At 41.0% G+C, this 23327-nt stretch overlaps 1 long non-coding RNA gene across 1 annotated transcript in view; it reads right to left on the bottom strand.

The window, feature by feature from the left end:
* The window catches only part of LOC143659338 (uncharacterized), a 36396-nt gene extending 13081 nt beyond the window's left edge, over positions 1-23315 (bottom strand). The window contains exons 1-2 of the long non-coding RNA XR_013163498.1: positions 13610-23315; positions 13121-13216 (exon numbers count right to left, since the gene is read on the bottom strand). This is a non-coding gene — a long non-coding RNA (uncharacterized LOC143659338). The remainder of the gene's footprint in view (positions 1-13120; positions 13217-13609) is intronic.
* Between the last annotated feature and the right edge of the window lie 12 nt (positions 23316-23327).

Genomic DNA, 23327 nt, shown 5'->3' with positions numbered 1-23327 from the left:
GTGGCAATACCTTATTGTTCATAAGAGGATTAATGCTGGAGAGAAACCATATACATAAAAATATTTTGGGAAGCTTTTTGCCAGTTTGAATCCTTTATTTAAAATTTCATCCTGGATAGAAGACCCACATGTAGTAAATATGGGAAATTCATTAGTCAATATAAATTATTTATCCAGCATATTAAGAACTTACATAGAAGAGAAATTTATGAATTCAATTACATTAGTGTCCCAGGGGCTGCAATAACAAATTGCCACAAGTTGGGTAGCTTAAAACAACAGAAATTTATTCTCTCACAATTCTAAAGTCTAGAAGTCTGAAATCAAGATGTTGGTAGGGGGCGGGCCACAGTGGCTCAGCAGGCAAGAATGCTCACCTGCCATGCCAGAGGACCCGGGTTCAATTCCCGGTGACTGCCCATGTTAAAAAAAAAAAAAAAAAAAAAGATGTTGGTAGGACTGTGCTTCTTCCAAGGCTCTAGGAGAGAATCTTTCCTTGGCTCTTCCAAGTTCTGAAGACTCCAGGTATTCCTTGGCTTGTGGCAGCTTAACTCCAATCTTTGCCTCTATCGTCTCACGGTTGCTTTCCCTCTGTGTCTGTGTGTCTGTGTTCAAATTTCCATCTTATAAAGACACCAGTCATATTAGATTTCGTGTCCACCCAGATCCAGTATGACATCATCTTAACATGTCCAAAAGACCCATTTCCAAATAAGATCATATTCTGTGGTTCAGGGTGGACATGAACTTTGAGGGGGACACCATTCTACCCAGCAAAAAATGTGGGAAAGCCTTCAGTAAAGGTTCATTCCTAGCTGTACATCATAGAATTATATACCTTATATATGTAAAGTAGCATGACCCTCACTAAGAGTTATTATCTTGCTATATGTTAGAAAATTCATGCTAGAGTAGAAGTTTAAAGAATATGCTAAGAAGACTTCCTGTTTCCAGGATTATTAAACTGAGTTATTTGGGCCAAATTTCGTAGTAAAAACAATTTAAAAGTTGGATGAAAATAAATCTGGCAGAAAATATTTTAGGATCTAGCCAGAAGTAAGGGATAAATAGCAAAATTTGAAGGAAAAGGAGAAATCTGGAATAGTAAATAGGCATTAAATATTTTGTTCTGAAAGCATGTGATGATCTCAGAAAATCTGAACTTTTGAGCTGCAATGGAGGAAGAAGATAAAAATCAAAGCCCAAAGTCTTTACAAGGTATTAGAGTTAATAGGAGAACCTCTTTGGAATAAACTGGGACTCTAAAAATAGCCATGCCCTTAGTCTGGGAATGAATAACAGGAAGCCCATCTCCACATAAAATTATGCAATTAGAAGTGCTAAGTGATTCAAGGAAACTCAAGTTTTGTAATTAGTTTAAGGTGTTCCTAGTTTGATCAAGCCCCTAGGAAACAAGTAGAAACAAATATAAATCATGTGTGGAACAAGGAAACTTAGAAGTAAAGTTATTCCTATAAAAAAATGTTTACTTTGTAGTATACAGCCAAAGAAAACTGGGAACAGAAGAAAAATAGATTTTATTAAGTGAGAAACATAGAAAACAAACCAGAAAACAGAAACAGACTTGCAAGCATTCTAGTTACCAGAAGTATCATGCATAAATTATGAATCATGTCTATTTACCATGTATATTGGTATGCTAAAGCTGCCTGAATTGTAATATATCAGAAATGGAATGGCTTTTAAAAAGGGAATTTATTACATTACAAGTTTACAGTTCTAAGACCATTAAAATATCCAAACTGAGGCATCCAGAGAAAGACACCTTGACTCAAGAAAGGCTGATGGATCTGGAACACCTCTGTCAGTTGGGAAGGTACATGGCAACATCTGCTAGTTTTTCTCTCCTGACTCCTCATTTCCAAGGACTTCCCTGGGGGCATTTTCCTTCTGCATCACCATAGGTCTCTGGATGTGTGGGCTCTGAAGCTTTTTCCAAAATGGTGTCCTCTTAAAGGGTTCCAGTAAGTGGCTCACCTTGAATGGGTAGAAATGCATCTCCATGGAAACCATATAATCAAAACACCCCACTTACAATTGCATGGGTCACATCTCCAGGGAAAAAACTTAATCAAAAAGGTCCCATCAATAATATTGAATAAGGATTAAAGAACATGGCTTTTCTGGGGTATACAATGGTTTCAGACCAGCACATCATGATTAAAGAAGGGAAGTATCTGAAGAGACAATGGCTGAAAATACAGTTTCAACAACACAACAAATCAAAATTAGGATACATGAGTATCTATTTCTAGACATATAAAACATATGGAGCAGAAATATTAAAAGAAAATAGGTGGAAAAAGATATACTATGCTATGGTGTTTGGGGCTGTATGTACCCCAGAAACATATGTTCCTAAACTTAATCCATTCCTGTGGGTGTGAACCCATTGTAAGTAGGAACTTTTGATGAAGTTACTTCAGTTAAGGTGTGGCCTACCTCAGTTAGGATGGCTCTTAATCTTATTACTGGAGTCCTTTATAAACACAGTGAAATTCAGACAGAAAGCAATGGGAAGCAAGACACTGAAATTCAACCTGGAAGAGAATGGAGAGCCCAGAAAAGGCTGCCATGTGCATTGCCATGTGACAAGAGGAGCCAAGACCCAAGGATCATGAGCAGCTAGTCCCAGAATGCCAGTCTTCAGAAAGGAAGCATCACTTTGATAATGCCTTGATTTGGACTTTTTCCCAATTTCAAAACCATGAAATAAATTCCTATTGTTGAAGTCAACCCATTGCATAGTATTTTCTTGAACAGTTAAGGAAACTAAAACATATATAATACTAAAAAAGAAAATTGATGCAGCTATACTAATAAAAGACAAAACTTCAAGGCAAAAGACATTACTATCAGTAATAAATAATAAATTTAGTAGATAACATTATCTAATGATAAAGCTATAAATATAATAGTTAAATATAGTTACCTAGAGTATTATTTATTGATGATAGATAATAAAGAGGATAATTTCATAATGGCAAAAAGTTCAATTCCCAAGGAAGTTATAATAATTTCATATATGTATGACAACCTACCTATAAAATGCATAAAGCAAAATTTGAAAGAAAAGGAGAAATGAAAAATCCAAAATCATCATGAGAGCTATCTTAATTCATCTTTCTCAATAGTGATCAAACAAATAGACAAAACATAGTATGATTATAGAAGATAGACAATTTGAAGAAGTAAATGAGCAAAGGACCTCATGGAGATATATAGAACACTGAACCCAACAACTGCAACATGTACATTATTTTCATGCACATGCAAAATATTTATAAGAAATAATGATATACTCAGACCACAGTGTAAACATCAATATTTTAATTTGAAATATTAAAAAAGTCAATATTTTAATTTGAAATATTAAAATAAATGGTTATATCCTATTATTTGAACATACTTAAATTATTTCATATTTATTTCATACTTCATATGAAATATGAACATGCTTATTCTTATGAATAAAAAATAATATATATAATAAATATTTATTTTTAGTTCATATTTATTTAAACATATTTAAATATTCAATATAATAAAAATATTTGAAATATTAAAATATATGGTTATATTCTATGACAATAGGGTAACTGAGCAATAAATAAGTAGTAAAAGGATTAATTACTAGAAAATTTCCACAGGTTTGTAAATTTCAAAAATTATATTTCTAAATAACACATGGAGAAGTCATAATGGGGAAATATATATTTGAACTGATAAAAATGGAAAATATTATGTAGGAAAATTTGTGAGATGCAACCAACCCAGTTTTCAGAGTCACACCACACTAAATGCTTATATTAGAAAATAAGAAAGGGTGAAAATTAGTCAAATTTCCATCTCAAGAATTTATAAAAGAACTGGGGAGAAATAATATAGATAACACAAATTAAACAGAAAATAAGAACAGATTTGAGAGGATTCAAAAAGCCCATTAGTTGTTTGAAAAGACTATTCAAATTGGCAAACTTTCTGTATAATAGGCCCAGAATAAAGACACTAAATATCAACACAAAAACAAAAACATCACCACAAGAAGGTACCCATTATTGTACTTTCACCCTGTTATATTAAATAGTAAAGGAAAACATCTGATGGATGGACCTCTTAAGATTGTGTTGACCACCTTCTGAAATCCTGGAGTCAACTGACAATTCAGATACCAAAGTCTATTGGTTATCCAAATCAAGATGTCTCATATGCATAATTCAAACATTGGTGGATGAATCTTTTTACTATTTGGACACCCAGACCTTACACTAGACAGTAGAACAACCATCACTATCTAAGTTGCACAACACTGAACTGCCCTTCTTGGGATGCAGTGGCTATTACGTGCTCCTTTTCACCTGCAGAATGATGGGATGATAGAACTCTGGTGGAGAAAAATAAAATAAAATAAATGTTGCAACAGCTCAGTTCTTATTGTGTCTGTTAGGACTGAAGAGTTGGGAAGTGAGGAGTTGTCTTGAGTGACACTATTATGGGACAGGAGACTAGATGTCCCTTTCTACACATTTTTCTCCTCTCTCCTTTCTCCCTCAGTTAGTTGGGAGACTGGCCTACCCCTTATGCTATCTAGTGAATGGAACTAGCCTGCTATGTCCTGTTTGGCTTTTGGTGGCCCACCTAATCAGGCATACCCATTAGCTGTACCATTCCCCAGGCGGTATTATACTCCCAGATCCAAACTCAATGCACAGGCAGTCTGCTGCCTATCCCCATCATGATTTTAGTGCAAATCAATGCACTAAACCAAAACAGATCATGAGATTGGGAAAATATAGTGGAAACTAGGCTACTCCTAGGTGCCTACCAATGTGATTGCCCTTGGAATGGCTAAGTTGGTATGGAGACTTTAAGAAGCCCCTTGCCTTTAGGAGTGGGATTCTTCAAAATATGAGAAGTGGGAGGGGCATGCATACTAAATGTTTTATGCCTGTAACTCTTCAGGAGAATTCATGTAGGCTGCTCAAAATTCTTTAGTGTATCCTTTCTAGGTGGTAGACTTCATCACTGATCAGTTATGCAGTCTTTCATCCAGTACTAGATGCCACAAAGGATGAAACGACAGCCACTCCAGTGCCCGATGTTATAATATTGCCTTCCTTTAGTGCTTCCTGGTAAATACTATGGAGTTACACTGCACAGTACCTGCCAATGAAATCAACTTTCAACAGTGTATCCTAGGACTCAGTATTGAGCAAACTGTGTGGGATGGATTGACCGTCCTCCAGGATGATAGAGCTCCTTGGTCATTAGAAAAGGCGTGGGAGCACTGCTACTGGTCCAAGTTGGTGCTTTCTCAACCTCTGTTCTGTACCGGTGCCAGTCACTTTCTGGACAGCAGTTACATCTATCCCAACTAATGAATTCTTTGATATTTGTCTTTGAACCCATGGATTTGAACCTACTTCCCATTCAGAGGGCTTTTTGTTGCTATGAGGCACAATAATGATTCCAGTCAATAGGAAGTGAGGATGGCCTCTTGTGCTTGTTTATGCACAGAACCAACAGGGAAGGAAGGAAGTTGCTTTGTTGGTTGAGGTGATTAATTTTGATTATCATTGGTTAATACGATTGATAAATATATAGCAGGTACTGGAACAATTGTGTCTAGAGCATGGAAAATCTTCTGGGCTACCTCCTAGTGGCAGCATTCCCAGGAATACTAGTTAATGAAAGACTACAGCAACTACCCAGGCAAGATTTCCAAGGCTCAGAACACACAGGTGAGATTTGGTCCCCTAACCTCCCCTCCAAATAAAGCACTGGCTGAGGAAGAGGGATTATGGAATGAGGAGTCACTGGAATTAAGTTCCACATGGAATAAAAGCACTTACAGATGCTCAATCAACTAAAAAGGAATAAATAAATAAATAGATAGTAGATAATAAATAAATAAATAAATAAATAAGTAAATAAAAATAGTACCATATAGATCATATTTTCATTTTTTGCTGTTTTATATATATCATAGTTTAATTTCCTTTTTGATGTCTTTCCCTTACCTTTATATATGGGACAGGTTAGTGGTTTGATTTGATTAGTCTTGTGTACAGAGGACAAATAGAAGGATGGGGTTAATTTAGGAATAAATATCACCCAGGGACAAATTTAATGACTAAACAACATTGGGATCCTTTTGGGAAGAAAGTGGCCACGTTTGTGTTAGTATGAGATTCTCGCTTTATTTTAGACATGAGCATGTTGTTGCAATTATGTTTGGGTAGTTAAGTATGGTAAGAAATATGTGAGTAGATATATAGTAGCCAGTGGTAGATGAAGTGGATGTGGTGTATAATACTCAACAACTGTTCCACTTCCCTTTTCATGTGCCTTTCTGTACTGCAGAGGCTGGTAACTAGGAAGTGTTCATACTTGGTTACAACTGGATTGGATATTATTTCAATTCAGTTAATCAGATTCTTACACAATTAATTTTTCTCAGGAAGCACTAGAATCCAGTCAAATAACCCCATGGGTTCTGAGAGCCAGGGTAAAGGGCATCTACTTTACATTGCAGGACAATGAGTAGAGCATGTTTTCAAGATGGCAGCAGTAGCAGCTTTAAGATCTTGAGAGATTCCTGATTGCAGCTGGATTCACATGTGCATGATTTTGGCAATTCCCCAATGATAAAGCAAACAGCATGACTTTTGTTGCCCATTCTGTAATGTGATAATTTTCTACTAAGATGTCTTGCAGACACCACCAACTCCACATGTCCTAAATTGAACAAAGGAGTTCCTTCATTAGAACAGCCATAATGTTTCTTAAAAGTTCTTTATTCTTTCTTTTATCTTTTTAATTCTAAAAACTTTCTGATCTTACAACTTCTTTGATATTTCTTCTTTCACTTTCTTTTGTGGACTGTTAATTTCCTGTGAAATGGTCTTCTGACACTCCTTAATGGCTTAAAGGTTTTTAAGTTCTAGTTATTTTATTATTTTTAGTAGAAATAGATTTCTTTTCCTATAAGAGATCCACATCTCCCAAGTCATAAAAGTGTCCATAGAGCATTTCTGATTTGCTTCTGCTGTGGCTAAGAAGAGGTGCTAGTCCTGGAATAGTATTTCCTTATAATGTCTTGATGTTGCAGCTCCATGCAGTAGAATAGTTCAGACCTCACATACCCATGCAGTCAAGCTTGGGGGGTTATACTGGTGGTTATTTTTTTTCCTTTAAGGCCTTGGGAATTTGGTTCACTTCCTTGTTGCTGCTCAGAGCCAGGTGGTGTTTTGTGAATCTCACATTCACAAACAGGTAGTACTTTTTGAATTATAGGGCTTTATGTGGCAGGCTCATTTCTAGCTCTGCCAACTCCTGAGGCCTGAACATGCGAACTCTAACTCTGACCCTGGGTATAAGGAAATTCTGGTCTCCAGGCACTCCCTCTGTATCTGCATCTGCATCCGGTGGGTTGCAGTGGCTTCAACTTCAGCTCACCACACTGAACTGAGTATTTGTTTATTTCTGATCCCTTATCCTTATCTTTCTTTGAAGCTCAATCATAAATTTTTGAAAATTGTTACATTTCATCCAGTGTGTCTATGGATTTGTCCATGGATTTACAGTGAAAGAAACCAGTCTCCATCACCCAAGTCTTCCATCTTCTCAGAACTCTCACCCGTATTATTATCTGCTTACTTTTACCTTTACCTGAAGATCTCAGCTACCTCTGTTGAATCCCTCCAACATTCTTCACTCCAAAACTAACCCAGGGAATCTTTTCCATGTCTCTAGACTAAATCAATTTTTTCCCAAATCACCATCTCATAGTGCCCCAGTGTGACTGTAATACTATATACTCTATTAAAATATGTGTATCTTCCTTGATAGAGTATAAATTCTATAATAGTAAGGATTTTTTTTTGGCTTGTTCATTAAATATTTTGGGAGGAAAAAGCCTTGGATGAGGACAGGCATATTACAGGCTTGAGAGCATGTGGTAAATGAGTAAATAAGTAATTTAGAGATATAGAAGCTTCATAGTTCAGTGACAACATTAGGTAAACTGTTTTCCTCCCCTAGCAAGTAAAGCAGGGCTTGACTACCAGGTGCCTCTGCCAATGAGCAAGAGAGGGAGCTAAAAGCTGAGAAACACTCAGCCACCAGTGCAGAGGTACTCACAGGTCACCAGCTGGGATTATTAAGGAAAGACAAAGTTAAAATATGGCAGAGAGTGAGTAAATAAAGACAAAACTGCTTGTCAGCATCAGGATAGTTTGGGTGGCTGTGATTTTAGGGGAGGACCTGGGGAAGAGGCTCTTGCTGTGAATGTTTTCAACTTGCTGCTTGTGCCTGTGCAAGACAAGGTCCATGAAACCAACAGCCCAGACCATGAAGCCCAAATACATAAACTCAGGAGAGGTAAGTGGGATTGCATCTGATAAGGTTAACACTAGTACAGAACAGTACGCAAAATTCTTTTTCTGGGAAACATTCACATTCTTGACTGGGCTAGTCACTCTCATAGAAATACTGGCATTTACCAAAAGATACAAGAATCCAAAGAGCCAACAATAGGAAACAATGCACTTTTGGGCTTTGACTCTGAGCTCTGACAACCAAGAAGTATTAGGTCTGATTGAATGGTTTGGAAGCCATTCTGGAGGGAAGTGGTGCTGAAGAAAGCCCCTCTCCCTGCCAGTCTGTATAGATAAATGACAAGCTACATCTGTTACTATCCAGGAAATGTTTCAGAACAAAAGCTGCCATTGTCTGAGGGCTCCTTTGCAGAGGTGGGCCAAGGAATAGGACATAGTCACGTGGTTGATGAAGGGAATGGGTCTTCATCAGTGATGAAAATGAGAATGTCTAGATAAAAGAATAAGAAATTACCCAGCATCCCAATTCCAGTCCAAGATAGGAAAATAATCCCTGTTGTCCAATCACAAAGTCTCATTCTGTTTTTATCCATGGATGATTCTTTTCTTTGGACTCTAAACAACTTGCACCTAAATCAAGATATAAATGATTTTCTTCAGAATCAGAACATGGCAGTGTTTATCAGTGGCCAGAAACTGCAAGTTGTGCCCAATAACTGTTTTCTTTTCTTTGATGGTAAAAAGTTCTCTCATTTTTAGGTGGGCCATGGCCACCAAGGTATAAATTCATTTCCTAGTCTCACTTGAGTTCTCTGTGTCTCAAAATAAGACTCCAGGAGTGTGGAAAGTCTAAAGACAAACTACTGAGATCCTTGATCATCCCTGCTACATGAAACCTATAGCACTAATCACCTTATTCTTAAATGCTCTTTCTCCTTTTCCAAAGAGGAGACTAGATTTGGGATCTTCCATTGGCCACAAAGGAAGTTTATAGAGAACAGTTGCTGCTTCCATCAGATATTGTATTCTCCCACAAACAGCTCTGCACATATCCTTCACAGGCAGTGTCTACCAGAAAACTGGGAGCAGAACTTAAAATTTTATCCATATTCACATTCATGGGGGAGAAAGTGCAAGTTTCCTACAATACTACTTTTAAAATAAAACTGGAAAAGAAAAAGAAAAAACTAAGTTAAAAAAAGGGGCGGGCCATGGTGGCTCAATAGGTAGAATTCTTGCCTGCCATGCCGGAGACCCAGGTTCGATTTCTGGTACCTACCAAGGTGAGAAGAAAAAAAAAAGAACTAAATTAAAAATAAAACTTTCTTTAAGGGCAGCTAAAATAGCCAATAATTGTAGGCAGAATCTCAAACCTGACAGAGGATCATTAATAAAGTCTGAGAAGTTAAATATAGCAGAGTATCTGACTCCTCTCCTAGGTCCCAATTCCAGCGTGCAGCACACGCATATCCCTCATGAAGCAAAGGATGACCAGGTCAGTGTGGCCTCAGCTCCAGGTGGCATACAATCTGTCTCACTTTCTTCTACAGGGAGTTCATCACAACCTCACTGCATGCAGGCACCACAAATAAGCAGAGATGTTACCAAGGGAGAAGGGGCAGTTAGTGTGTATCCTAGAGTGGAGCAGTGTGCAGCCAAACACTAGGGACTCCTTACTCTAATGGAAAGAGGTCTCATTTGAAATTAAAAGAGGAGAGTGGATACCCAAAGATAAAGGTAAGGAGAATATTACACAGCTCTGCTGGCAGGTAAGAAAGGGCTTTCCATGTAAGCCCAAACATAGGCTATGTGATAACTTAGGAGGGGGAAGCAGTAGTCAGTCTATTATCTCCTTCCATTTTATTTTATTTTTTTAATTAATCAGTGGTCCAGATAACAATGAGATGGAGAGGAGAGGTAGAAGAGTTAAAATGTAAGCTACACAATACCAAAACTAGACAAGTAGATTTAAATAGAGACCAAGGTGGCATGGGAGAAAGTACAGGATTATACAAGGCAGAGTCCATAGAAGCAGAAGCAGACTGGAGACCATTCAGGCAAGTGTATGTAGTGAAAGCAAAGATAGAAATCCCTGACGGAGAGAAATTCAAGTGGATGGATGTGAGGGCATGTGCTGCATAGGGGCTGGAGACGAGAAGAAGCACATTCATCCTCAGGGTTGCACTGGCATTCCTGCCTCTGATCCAGGGAGTTTCAGAGCACCCTGGACTACAGGGAAGTAACATTTGCCTGAGACAGGTAGCTGGTGAGCAGTGATCACAGTGGGGAGAAGACGGTGGGTGATGGGAAGCCTAGTGTGGATTTGGAGAGAAAAGAACACATGCAAAAACCCACCCAAATGACAGGGCAGAGGCAGGTTGACTAACAGAGTCAGGTCCTAGGTGCTGGCACTGGATCTAAGCATGACATTCCTTAAGGACATTCCTTAAGGCCTGGACTGACAGGCAAGAGAATTTGAGCAAAACTCTGAGCCTCTGCCTAGTGCCAAGCAGGACGTTAGTGGCTCCCGTGGGGTGGTGTTTCCTCTCCATCATCCCATATGCTCTGGAGAAGACAAGAGGGTGGAGGACACAGGAAAAGTCAGAGCTGAGTACAAGCAGCAACCACACATCAGAAACTCCAGTTCAGATTCAAATGCAGTATGTGGCCAGAGGGCACTTCAGGTCTTTTTAAGGGTCAGCTGTCTCAACTGGGTAAAAAAAGTCCCTATCACAGCCAAGATAATTGCCCAGGTCAGGGTCTTTTTCAAAGGATCTATGGGCAGATGATCTAAACTACATGTCAGATAACTCCTTCCAAGCTTCCCAGCTTTAAGCTTTTTTTCCTGAATCATTTGGAGAGAGTTTCTCAAGTCCAGCCTCTCCCAGACAGAGCCTAAAAGGTAAGAAGAGGCATTCACAATTTAAAGTATATTCTATGTGTGAGACCTATGGATTAGCTCATTTAATTTAAATTGCCCTATCTGCTATTATTCCCATTCTTACACTGAGTTCTGAAGCTCAGCAGTCAGGATCAATGTCAAGAGAGATAATAGTTCAGACAGCAAAAGTAGAGTGAATGGAATAGAGACATCTGCACCAGGAAAGGAAGTGAGGGGCTGCTTCTTCTACAGCCCAAGATAGAGCCCCTCTTGTGCAGGAGGCTTGGTTAGTGCCCTAGCTCTAACTCTAGGCCACAGTGGCACTCAGGCCAACTTCGTCCCTAATGCAAGCTACTTATTTGTAGTTCTTTCCAGCCTAGATTGTGTAGTAGCAAAATGAAGTCTCACCTACCTTACCTCATGACTGGAAAAGTCACCTGGGGATGGCAGACATTGTGAATGGTTGGCAGGACTCTTGAGTTATGTATTTGGGATCCCCTAACCCTCTTGATCTGTGATTTTCATACCATCTGTCACCTGGAGCAGCAAGGACAGCAACTCCAAGGGGAGATGGGACTATTTCCCTAGTATGCATTCTCTGATGCCAATGGAGGTGGGCCCACTGACCAAAGGCCTTCCCACATCTCTTATACTCATTGGGTTTTTCTTCAGTATGTAACCTTCTATGCTCAGTAAGGACTGAACTGCAGCCAAAGGCTTTCTTACACTGTGACACTCAAAAGGCTTCTCTCCAGGGTGGAAGGAGGAGCTGTCCCAAAAGTCCTTCCCACATTCTTGGCATTTAAAGGACTTTTCACCAGAATGGATCTTATTATGCAAGACAGAAGTGCAGTGGTGGGCTAAGGCCTTTCCATTTTCACAGCATTTGTAGGGCTTCTCACCAGTGTGAATCTACTAGTGCTGCATGAGGCAACCGGTAGTTGACTTCTCCCCACACTTGATGCACTTCTATGGCATCTCTCTAGTGTGGATGATGAGGTGTTGAAGAAGGGATGTGATCCAGTAAAAGGCTTTGCCGCACTGAATGCAGTGCAAATCTACTGGTACCACTCAAGTTCTGATCTACATCTAAAGGCCTTTCCACACCTGGGGATGAACAAGAGCATGAGTGTCTTCTTATGCATGATGCCCTTAAAATATTTAAATGGAGATGTAGATTGGGGATATGGAGACCATGTAGAACAGACTGTAAGGGCTTGAGAGAGACCCTCACCTTAGTAGCCTGAGGGACCACCAGAGTGCAGAAACCATGATTCAGCAGTGATACCAATCAACTCAATTAATGGCTCCAGCTCTGCTCAGGAAATGGACAGGGAGACTTAGGGCAAGGGATTACTTTTGAGCATCTGATGGGACAAATCGAAGGACAGATGAATGGATGGAGATGGTAATCTGGAGAAATAAAGGCCCCTTTTCCTGAGTCCAGAATAAAATGTGTGATATTACATTATTCATTATGATTAATATTATCACATGTTTAATACTACTAGCTAAATTTTGTTGAGTGGCTTACTTTGGGTCAGCCACTGTATATACTAAGTAATTTCATGCATTATCTTATTATATCCTCAACCCAATGACATAGAATCTAATATCACTCTCATTTTCAAAAGCAGGCTGGGTACAGCAGATTAAGTTGATGTAAACTGAGCCCATTTGTTATTTTCCTTGGCCACACAGTTACCCCACATTTCTCAGTCTTGAACTCCCAAGTATGGCCAAATTCTTAGTGAAAGGGATGTGTATGGGGTGTGATTTCTCCCCTTCCTCTCTATGTATACTCTGCTAGCTGGATCATGGAAGCTTCCCATGGAAACCTAAGACGGTCATGACCCCCTCCTAGGCAGGTACTGCTTACCTAGACAGATACTTTGGAAGAAGTCTCTCTTCACTTTTCATAGCCACTGTCTGGGCTCCAGTAGGCAGAGTAGCACTGGTTTTGTAACTGGATGCCCTGTTAAGAGAGAAAGAAATAGGATCTGAGTATCTTAACGAAACAACTAAAACTTCTTAATCCAGTCTGGAACTTCAGGACTGAGAGGAGACCTTAAATGAACCTTCTCCCAACAAAGTAAAGAAAATGCAGACTTGAAACCTGGAAATCAAGGGCACAAATACTATCTTTTGGCTCCAGCTGCTGAAAAGGGTGGTGCTGGCCGATGACACAGCATTCATTCTCTTGAACTTCTAATACAGTTCAGGTTGTACACCCTTTTCACATGCAGCCCTAGGATACAGGAAAGGTCACCCTTGTTCCAGAAGGTTTTTCTTTTCCAGAAGGTATCAGCTAGGGTTCTCTAGAGAAACAGAAATATCCATAGATATAAAATTTATAAAAGCATCTCACATAATCATGGGAATGTAGAGTCCAAGGTCTGTAGTGCAGGCCGCAAGCTGGCGACTCTGGTGAAGGTCCTCAGTGAACTCTCAGGAGAGGCTGGCTGAGCAACTGTGGGAATGTAAGGGTCTAAGGTCTGTAGGGCAGGCCACAAGCTGGCAACTCTAATAAACCTCAAAGAATTCTCAGGAGAGGCTGGCTGGCTGAAACAGGAAGAGTAACCATCTCTTCTGAATCCTCCTTAAAAGCCTTCTAGTGATTAGATTAACCATCACTCATTGCAGAAGACACGCCCCTTAGCTGATTACAAATGCAATCAGCTGTGGATGCAGTCAACATGCTCATGATTTAAGTCATGAAATGTCCTCATAGCAACAGACAGGTCAACCTTGCCTGACCAGACACCCAGGCACCACCACCTGGCCAACTTAACACATGAACCTGACCATGACACCAGTTGTTTCTGGTGCCCAGAGAGGACTGAAAGCACTGGTCTAAATCAACCTGCAAGTGGCATCCCTGAATATCAGTAGTCTTGTTGCACCCCTGGCACTGGGGCACAGCCTTCAGCTGAGCGGCTTCAGAAACAGGACCCGACACCAGAGGTCAGGCTTGAACCATTGTGCTGTGCAGCAGAGCACAAAGCTTTGTGGGTGCTATTTCAAGTCTGGACAAAGGAGGTATAAATAGCTGCAAGTTTTATACATACCAGGATGCAGAAATGTTCGGTTAAGGCATCGTGGACCAATCATAAGGCAAGTCAGAAACAATAACCACAACTGGGGCTAGCTGCAGACGTGTTGTTACTGATTTGTTGACCTTTATATTGTGCGTGCGCAAGGGACTTTCCACCTGGCTTACATGACTGCCTTAGGGTTAATGGCTGTCAGCTGACTATGGCTTGTTTTGACAGCCTATTGCAGGCTCCACAGTCTGAGGTAGGCAGGAACTGAAGCTAGACACTCATTCTGAAGAGAAAGTATTTATTCTGAGGTGGGAGGACAAGGCTGAACAAAGGGGGCTGCTGCCCCAGTTGCAACAACATCAAGTGACCCCTCCAAGGGAGCCAGCCTGAAGACAAGGCAAACACCTAGACCAGAGAGAGGGAGCAGAGACATCAGGTGCATCCCCTAAGCCTTGGAGCTTTTTCATTAGGTAAGGTAGAACATTTTCTTCAGGGTGAAGCCAGTGTGAGCTCATTTTCTGTTAAACTGCAACCAAAACATCTCAGCAAATGCAGGGGTAAAAGCCATGAGGACTCTGGAGAGAAGTTGTCTGATTACTGAGGCATCAGGACCCACGTAAGTCTGAACCAAACCACAACCCAGGAATCACAGTCTTCACTCAGTAAACACTCATTGATGTATGCTGCATCCCAGGCACCAAGTTCAGTGATAGGGCAGTGAAATAGGCGAGTCCGAGGTTTCTTCAATTCTATCGGAAGTTTAGCTCCCTATCACCTTAGGGCCAGGGCCTTTGAACATGCTGGTCCCTCCAGATGTAATGCTGTTCCCGTCCCCCCTCTTCTCTCCTTTAGCTGTCACTTAGCCTGTGAGTCTCAATTCCAAAGTCATTTGAGATGCTTGCACCAAGGATAGGTTACACCCTCTGGCTATACATACTCTTAAAATTCCCAGTACTTCTCTTTCCTACAACATGTCACAGTGTCATTAAATAACTGTGTATTTACTAGATTGTCTTCCTAACTGAACTCTGAGTGAAAGGTATATATAGCCCAAAGTAAGAGTTGAAATGACATATAGGCTGGAGACTGGGTAGACAAGCATGTTACTTATAGACAGAAAGAATATGAAAGGAGAAGATAAGAAAAGCAGGTGATTTCTGTTTGAAGGGGATTGTAGGACATCTGAATGAAAATGTCCAGTAGGCTGCCAGACACTGTGAATCAGCAGTAAGGAGGATGGGAAGCATTTCCAGTAACTGTGGGTGTAAATACATTTCACGCACCCCTGAAAATATTTCCATACACATGAGTAGAGGAGAGGACCCTTCCTCATCCACCTCACCGAGAGGTACTGAGCAGGCAACACTTGGGCACTGAGCACACAGGGATCTCTCAGTCAAGGAGGTGGGATTAATATTCCCATTTATACCTGAGGAAATGGGGCCAAAGGCAGTGAGGGGGCTTGCAAGGTCACAGCCCTGGGAAGGGGCACTACCAGAAAACACACGAAGTCCCCAGGTCTCTGCAGCCTCCCTCTGGGGCCCAGTTCCAGCAGACTGCACCGCGGGTGAGGGGAATTCTGAGAAGTCCCATTTCTCTCTCATTCCACTGGGAGAACAAAAGGGGCCAGGGTGGTGCAAGGGGCTGAGAGAGAAGCCAGGATCGGGGTGGAGACCGAGGACACGGGCATAGCTACTGCACAGTGCTGGACAGAATCCAGGCAATGAGAACTGGCCACTGGCTTCCTGACACCCCTTGGAGGAGCTCTGGTGTCCCTGGGCCATACTCTCCCTGAACACCACACTAGCTGCAGCAGCAGAGGCCTGGTCCCAGAGGCCCAAAGGCGCAGCTGGGAGAGGGTGGGAGCCCATAGCGTCTGGAGGCCTGGAGTTGTAAATGCGCCCGCTCCAATCCCCCAGGGTTTCTGCCCTACCCCCTACCCACTCATCAAAGGCACACACACATCCCCAACCGTTCACCAAAGGCCCTGCCCCCAGCGCTCTTCCACCTGGGCAAATAGCACCCTAAAAATGTCCGCAGTTCCTAACAGCCGCGCACCTGGAGCCCTCATCATGTACCCAGCGCACACTGTACGTAATTCTACTCTTTACCACCTCCAACAGCTCCTGGGGCAGGTCTGCTCATTATTCCCATACTGCACTGGAGGGAATTGAGTCTGGACGTGCTTAGAACCCCCGGAGAGATGGGGAATCTGGGATTCAATCCAAGGCAGCAGGGCCAAGGGTCTAGGCTTTCCCCAACCCTCCAGCTGATCTTCCCCCTCCCTGGGCCACAAGACAAGCTTCCGTTCTGGTTCTCTCCCCATGGAGGATCCTCTCAGGCTCCCAGGGCTCCCTGCAGATCCCCTAGATGCTGACGGCCCCAACTCATCTTTACAGATGGGGCTAATTTTGGCCAGGCTCCTGAGGTTTGCCTCATTTAATATCCCCCACACCATCCGGCCGGGAGGAACTATTATTTCCATCTCTCAAAGGAGGGAAATGCAGCCCTTGAAAGGCTGGGTGACTCCCACAAGGGCACAGGGCTCCCGAGGGGTTGAGTAGGGTAAATGATTTCCTCTACGTTCCTCTGGTCGGCTGACTTTAACCCCTCCCAACTTTTCCTGAACATGAACTGCCAGAGATTCTAAGTGGGGACTTCTAGACACCTCCTCTACCCAGACTGTCTGGTCTGCTGAGCCCCAGCATATCCTCTAACCACATCTGGACATCTCTACTTGGCTGCCCTCCGCCGCTCCCGCAGGAGCACATGGTCTTGCCAGCAAACTCGCCTCCCTGGTGTGGACCCTTTTCTCATGGACAGAGCGAACTCTGCATAGGCACTGCTGGCAGGGTCACCGCTCCCCCCAGGTGCATCCCTGGCCCTCACAGCCATGTGCAATGCTTCAAGCACAAGGTCCTGGCAGTCTTTCCTAATAGTGATTCAGTGTGTCCCCTCTGCTCTATGTCCCTGTACTTAGCTGTCACCCAGATATCACCCAGTATGAAATCCTGAAGGACTGAGAATCTCCGCTGCGGCCCTGCAGCAATTCCTCCCACCCCCTCTTGGACATGTCCTTAGGCCTACCTCCTCCTCATCCTTCAAGGTTAATGTAGATCAGTACCTCACCCTTCGAGTTACCATGAAACTGGCTCAACATGGGCTAACCCTTCCTGCAAGGCCAGTAAACACCCCCTTCCTCCCAGGTCAGTTCACCGAGTCCAGACCTTCTCGGTCTGCACGTCGGAGTAAAAGCTTCTTACCTGGACTCGGGGTAATTTGCTCCCACCATGTGTCCTTGAGCTCTCATATTCAACTACCAAATAGTAATGCATGAATCAACTCATCTCTCCATCACTCGCTGAGGAATGTCGGTTGTGCAACTCCTACATGCTGGTCGATCGGCCAGGGGGCATTTTCCATCCACGTGCGGGCGGAGATCTCACTTAATGCTGGCTTAGGATGCAGAATCCTCCCTGAACATCTCTGAGGACAAGGGCGGTGCCATGCTAGGGGTACAGGGACACGGTTGGATGGAGTGGGTCAGGTACTTCTACTTTAAAGAAGGAACCCAGGAGGGATCGCGGGACTGGGGGGCTAAGATCACAAGGCAAAGTGCTGGATGAGAAGGGAAAGCCCTCCTTTGAAGCCCGAGGGTGGAAAGAGTGCTGGTGAACAATGAAGAGCAGATGTGGGTGGTGCTGGGTGCTGGGTGGGAAAGGTCCAAGGAAAGTGATGAGAGAGGGGAAGGGCCCTTACAGGGTTGAGCAAGGAATGACATTAACTGATGCAGGCTTTAAGAATACCTCTGGCTGCTAAGCGAAGAACAGAGAAGAGAGAAAGAACTAAGGAGGCCACCGGGGTCGCCTCCCAGATTGTTAGGATGCGGGCGGCGCACGCGGAGATGGAGAGAAGCTGTGAGGCTACGCGAGACCTCGGGCTTCCCTTCCTGAAGATCTTGATGAAGGGGGCCCGACCGAGGACACAGCGCCATTTTCAGAGCTGAGACACCAAAATGGGGAGAGACTCTCCGGGCTGAGTCATCGGGGGCCAGCTGCCTCGCAGCCAGGAGCTCTCATGGCCCAAGGTCCATACACAGACCATTACACCAGCCCAGAAAGCCCTCAACCCAACAGAGGCGAGCACGCAACTGTGCTTTCGGTTCTCATCCCCAGCAGGGCACCATCAAACTTGCCCAGATGGGGGTCTCTCCAAGTCTGGCTGTACCCGCCTTGGTCATGGGATACAGTGAGTGTGTGCATGGGCATGTCCCTCCTCCCCCACCCAAGGCTTTGGAGGGTCACTACTGGCACACCCTTTTTACAGATCTCCACAGTATATTTGGGCATCTTTGTTGCCATATCTGTTATGGTGAACTTAACTTCCCTCCTATCCCACACATCCCTGGTGTGCTTTGCATGTACTGGTTGTGTGTCTCATGTTTGTCATATATCTGTTATGTTGTGGATGTAGTATATGGATATGTATAAATAAGGATGTGCTGAGGTATGTCATCTTTATACTTGGTATACAGAGTTCCCAGGGTGTATGTGAGGGGGGGGTTCCCAGGTTATGCTGAGGTATATCAACATTACACAACCTGTCACCCAAGGACCTCAAGATGTATGTGTGTGTTTGGCTGTGCTGCAGTGTCACAATTTCATACTTGCAATATACAGTCCTTTGTGTGTTATCTCCAGGTATACCAAAATATGTTACATTTACATACCCGAATACCAGGTATACCAGGACAATTATTTGTGCATGTTTCCAGGCTCTGCCCCATTGTGCTAGTGTGTATCATACCCTGTGTGTATATAGGTGTGTCACAGCCACACACCTGTCACAAGGGTCCTGAAATTTTGCTTCTAGGCTGTTCTGTACTGTCACCACTGGACACCTGTCATATAGAGTTCCATATATGTCTGTAGGCTGTGCTGCATTGTGTCACCTTCACACACCCACCACATATGATCTGTGAGGTCTTTGTGTGTTTCCAGGCTGTACCACTATATGTCAGCATCAAACACTTTCATACCCTATGTGTATCACTGACACACCTGCTCACCAGGACTATGACTTCAATCACTAATACCATCAAAATCTAGTTTATAGGAAAAATGGGCAATGGGTGCGCATGTTAAACATCAGAGAAATGCAAGAAGCCAAATCTAGAATGCAAAAAATTCTAATGAATATTTAACCCAGCAACTTCAACATATAAATAATAATAAAATAAAGAAGAAAGTGGTACCTATAGGTTAAGAGACTTCTAAGACTCACCTACTAAAAGCCACACAGATACGTTTGGATCCTGATTCCAACAAATCTGCCTCAAAGAACAAATACATTTTTAGACAACTGAGGATACAGCACTGACTTCATATTTTATTATAAACCATAATTAATCAAATATGTTTTACAATTTGTAGATAAGATAACTTGAAAATTAGAAGATGTTTTAAATCCATCTTGAGTGCAGGAGATGCACAGGCTTACACTGCATCTTTCTTCAAAGAGTTTCACCTGCTCTTGCCCACACCATTACTGCAAGAACACTGTAAAAGCCAAATTCTTTGTGATTTAAAGCATTTTACCTTCGAATTAAGATAAATAAAATTTTTAAAAAACTTATTTCAGTTGTTCTCATTATATAAAAAATTATATAATTCAAATAATTAAAATTCTGGAAAAGAAAACCGACTCGATCAAAATACACATCAACTAGTGGTAACTTGTGCTGAGGGTATTGCTGAACCTATTAGAAGTGGTCATGTGTGTTCCATGGACATCGATTAGAAGATCTGGCAAAAGGAATGAAGAGAAAGAATTCACTCAGCAGTAGGTTAAGCAAAGCTGAGTTCTCAGAGATATTAGTATGAGCAGAGAAATGAAAATATGTCTGAGTAGATCCTCATCAATTGTGAACAGTGTTCTATATGTGGTAGACAGAATTATGTATCCCCCCAAAAGCAAGTTCTTAACCTTAATCTGTGTTTCTGGGAGTGTGAACTCATTTGTAAATTAGATCCCATGACGATGTATTATCAGTTAAGTTGTATCCCAACTGAATCCTTATTGCTAGAGTCCTTTTAAAGCAGAATTCAGTTGCAGTAAGTCAGACAAGACCACACAGGAAGAAGCCACAAGTCATTGGGAACTGGAAGAGCAAACATAAGGAGAGAGATGGCTACGTGTTGGGAGATAGAGATGCAAGTAAAGGAATCCCGAGGATTGCTGCCAGAATGCTAGACTTCAGGGAGTAAGCAATGCCTTGTTGATGCCTTGATTTCCAAAAACCAAGAGCCAATAAGTTCTTATTGTTTAAAGCCAATCCACTCCGTGGTATCTGTCATGGCAGTCTGGCAAACAAGATAGTTGGGGAGGTGAGAAGGAAGGAGGGATACAGTGTTTCAGAATGAATATTCTGGGTATAGGTGATGAAAAGTTTAGGGGATCAGGATTGTTCAAGGTAGTAAATTTGGTATTTCTGTTGGACTGATAGTGAAGATGACATTTGAGGAAATATTTTCAGGTGGTGAGGAAGGAAAAGTTTTATCTCTTCCTTTCCAATTACTGTATATTTATTATTTTTCCTTATTGCATTAAATAGAACTTTCAGTATAACATGGAGTAACAAAGCAAAGAGCAGCCATCTTCCTTTTGTTTCTAATCTCATGGTGATATTTTAATAATGGACCATAAGATATGATATTAAAAGATAGGATAGAATTTCTTGTAGATATTCTCTTTGTGTGTGTGGATAATTTTTTGAGCATTGTGTCAGTAAGCTGGGAACACAAATTTGCATCAGGTACATCTTCCAAGCTCAAACTACAATTCCTGCAGAGCTCTTCAGACTTTGGTACAAGTGCAAAGGAAATTTCCTTATTTCAAAATCAACTTAACTCTGTAATTGACAAATTTCCACCTATCCCCCAAAAGGAAAGGATTAATCTGCAATGTAACTGCATATAAGAAAAGGCAAATATCAAAACAACCTAATGGAATTCTAAATGCCATCCAAGTGATATATATACTTCATTTAAATCATATGCTTATGGATTGTTGTCACTATCTGACAGTACTGATATCAGTATGGAGACATTTTTATAGATGATAGTATGCAATTTTTAAAATGGGTAAAAACCTTGAATAGATATCTCTCCAAAGAAGATATGCAAATAGCCAGAAAGCATATAAAAAGATGCTCAACATCATTAGCCATCAGGAAAATGCAGTTCAAAACCAACAAACAAGACCATTTCACATCAACTAGAATGGCTACCATTTAAAAAAACAACAAACAAACAAACAAACAAATTACAAATATTGGAAAGGATCCAGAGAAAAAGAAACACTCATTCATTGCTGGTGGGATGGTAAAATGGTGCAGCCATTGTGGAAGAGTTTGGCAGTTCCTCAGAAAGGTAAGTACAGAATTACCACTTGACCCACGGATCTAAATTCTAGGTATATTCCCCAAATAACTGAAAGCAGGGACTAAAACAGATATTTGCACATCCATGTACAGAGTGGCATTATTCACAATTGCCAAAAGATGGAAGCAACCCAAGTGTCCACCAACCAATGAATGAAAAAACAAAATGTGGTATACATACAACGGGATATTATTCAACCATAAAAAGGGATGAAGTTCTGATATATGTGATAACATGGAAGAACCCAGAAGACATCACGTTGAATGAAAAAAGCCAGACACAAAAGGACAAATATTGATGATCTCACTGATAAGAAATAAAATAGGCAAACTCAGAGTCAGAATCTAGAATATAGGTTACCAGGGGACAAGGTGGTGTTGGGGAATGAGAACTTAAGGCTTAAAATATACAGAGCTCCTATTTGGAAGGATGGAAATGTTTTAGTAATGGATAGTAATGATAATAGTACATTGTGAATGTAATTAACAGCACTGAAGTTTATACCTGAATGTGGTTAAAAGGGGAAACGTTAGGTTTCTATATTGTAACAGAATTAAAAAATAAAATCTACAGATCTGCACAACATGGTGATCCCTAATTTAAACCATGGATTACAGTTAATAATATACTTATAAAAATCTACTTTCATCAATTGTAACAAATGTTCTACACCAATGTCAGTTGTTAATAATAGGGTGGTATATGGGAATCCTTTATTTTATGCACTGTTCTTCTGTAAACCTATAACTTCTCTAATAAAGAAAAAAAAGATGAAATAGGTAAAATCTCATTATAGATGAGCATTAATAGATGAACATTTATAATTTATTTTGATTATAAGAAACACTAACTTTAACCTCCACTTAAGTGAAATGTTAGATCCCCCTCAAAAGAATCCTATTCATCAGATTCATAGACCTATATTACAAAAAAATTATAATCAATCATTATTATTATAATTTGAGTTTTGACAATTAAAAATTTGTGGAAATTTGTTTCCTCACTTGCTATATATATATAAACTGATACAATATCCTTGATTTTCCCACGTGACCCATTACCCCACTTATTCACTATTTGGCCCATTACAGAAAAAGTTTTGCCAACCCCTGATATATACAAAAAATTCTCATGGAACTATTAAACTCAAAAAAGCTAATAAGTGAACAAAAGGAGATAAAATGGATTCAGAAAAGAACCTCAATTCAAAGGCAGACAAAGAGGAAAAGAAAAATCAACATATGGAATGAACAGAAAACCACTAGCAAGATTGTAGATTGAAATTCAATGTATGGATAATCAACTTAAGTTAAATGGTTTAAGCAATCTAATTAAAAGACAGATTTTTGAGAATAGATAAGAAAGCAAGACCCAATAATATGTTGTGTTCATGAAACCAGCTGTAAATATGAAGACACAAATAGTTTAAAAGTCAAAGGATGAAAAAATATACACCATTATAACAGAAAACAAAAGAACTGTAGAAGGCTTGTATAAAATCAGACAAAATTAACTTCAGAGCAAAGACTAATACCTAAACATTTATATATCTAATAAAAAAGCTTAAAAAAGACATGAAACTGGGACACCTGGGTTAGAT

This window comes from Tamandua tetradactyla, chromosome 16, assembly GCF_023851605.1.
Source record: "Tamandua tetradactyla isolate mTamTet1 chromosome 16, mTamTet1.pri, whole genome shotgun sequence".
NCBI classification, from domain to species: Eukaryota; Metazoa; Chordata; class Mammalia; order Pilosa; family Myrmecophagidae; genus Tamandua; species Tamandua tetradactyla.
The sequence above is the reverse complement of the archived record's forward strand: the minus strand, read 5'-3'. Positions and strand labels throughout refer to the sequence as shown.